Source organism: Mandrillus leucophaeus, unplaced genomic scaffold (genome assembly GCF_000951045.1).
Source record: "Mandrillus leucophaeus isolate KB7577 unplaced genomic scaffold, Mleu.le_1.0 Scaffold1010, whole genome shotgun sequence".
Classification (NCBI taxonomy): domain Eukaryota; kingdom Metazoa; phylum Chordata; class Mammalia; order Primates; family Cercopithecidae; genus Mandrillus; species Mandrillus leucophaeus.
In genome coordinates this window covers 375,790-377,412 of record NW_012098211.1, presented here as the reverse complement: position 1 = coordinate 377,412, position 1,623 = coordinate 375,790, and the positions used below count along the sequence as shown (strand labels likewise).

Below are 1,623 nucleotides of genomic sequence, written 5' to 3'. Positions count from 1 at the left end.
CCGGGCCCGCCCCCGCCTCGCCGACCTCCGGGCCGCGGTCTCTTAGCCTCAGTGGCGCTCGGGCGTGTGCCTAACCGGTCCTTTTACGCACAGCGCTCGGTCGGTCCACTCCTCGTGTCCGCGAACCGAGGCCCCGATGCGTTCTTCAGGGCGCTGCCTGGGGCAAAAGAAGGCGCTGGACACCCCTAATGGAGTCTGGAAGCACCTGTCCTGCAGCCGAGGCCGGCCAACTTTCTTCCAATCTTCAGCCTGGTTTAGAATACCTCTTTTGATAGTTTTGTTTCGCCTTGTGTTTTTAACCTCCATGGGGAGGGGGATTCTTAAGGACCGACACATTGCGATGAGCCCCTTCTAGTTCTATGTACAGATTCAGAATTGCCAACCTCTATCCTCCACCCACGTTCCCTTTCATCCGCAATGCTGACTATGGGGCAGAGAACGGTGAGCCGCAGCCTGCGGACTCCGGGGGACGCTGAGACGGGTTGTCACACACCGCCCATCCACTTACTCCTCGTGTTGGAAGTGCCCACACTTTCATGAAAGTAGGGGGTTGTGTCCGGCGCGCTGGCTCACGCCTGTAATCTCAGGGCTTTGGGAGGATCGCTTGAGCCCAGGAGTTCAAGACCAGCCTGGGCACCATAATAAGACTCCATCTCTACGTAAAAAACAAAAACCAGCCAGGTATAGTGGCGCGTGCCTGTATTTCCAGCTACTCCGGAGCTGAGGTGGGAGGATTGCTTGAACCCTGGAGGCAGAGGTTGCAGTGAGCCCAGATCGCGCCACTGCACTCCAGCCTGTCTCAAAAAAAAAGAAAAAAAAAAAAGAGACCCTGTCTTAAAAACACAAAACAAAAAGTAGGAGGTTGGGAGAACATACTTTCAGAGACAGTAGAGCTGATTCACAAGACATATCAGTGGTTGGCCGGGCTCGGTGGCTCATGCCTGTAATCCCAACACTTTGGGAAGCCAAGGCGGGCAGATCACTTGAGGGCAGGAGTTCGAGACCAGCCTGACCAACATGGCGAAACCTCGTCTCTACTAAAAATACAAAAATTAGCCGGGTGTGGTGGCACGCACCTGTAGTCTCAACTACTCAAGAGGCTGAGGCAGGAGAATCACTTGAACCCGGGAGGTGGAGGTTGCAGTGAGCCAAGACGGTGCCACTGCACTCCAGCCTGGGTGAGAGAGTGAGATTCCGTCTCAAAAAAAAACCATATCAGTGACACAATGCAAAGACCAGTCACAGGGCAGCATAGGGTGAAGTGACAAAGCAGGCCAATGCCCACCCTTTAAAGGTGGCCATTTGCCTGCAACACCTTCCCCCCTTCATCTGGGAACTGCCCACAGGTGTACAAAGTCCAAAGGCTTCCGTGATTCACCTCCCTGACTTCCCACTCAGACTCCATGTTCCATGTAAACTTACAGCAACACTTGGGGAGCTTGATCTATTTAAGGGGGTCTCTCTTCAACCAGACTGTGAGTTCCTCCACTTCACCTCTGGGACCCCACAGCCCGGCCCAGGGACAGCGCGGAAATGTACTTAGAACATGTTAGAGGTGGATCTAAGTTGTGAGGTAAGGGAGATCAGCCTGAGTGCCCATGCAGTTTTCCTGCAGGAGTTAGG

At 54.2% G+C, this 1,623-nt stretch overlaps 1 protein-coding gene across 1 annotated transcript in view; it reads right to left on the bottom strand.

The window, feature by feature from the left end:
• The window catches only part of FAM213A (family with sequence similarity 213, member A), a 24,475-nt gene extending 23,839 nt beyond the window's left edge, over positions 1-636 (bottom strand). Inside the window, exon 1 of the mRNA XM_011975737.1 lies at positions 509-636. The gene's annotated coding sequence lies outside the window, so the exon portion shown is untranslated. The remainder of the gene's footprint in view (positions 1-508) is intronic.
• Positions 637-1,623: the final 987 nt, after the last annotated feature.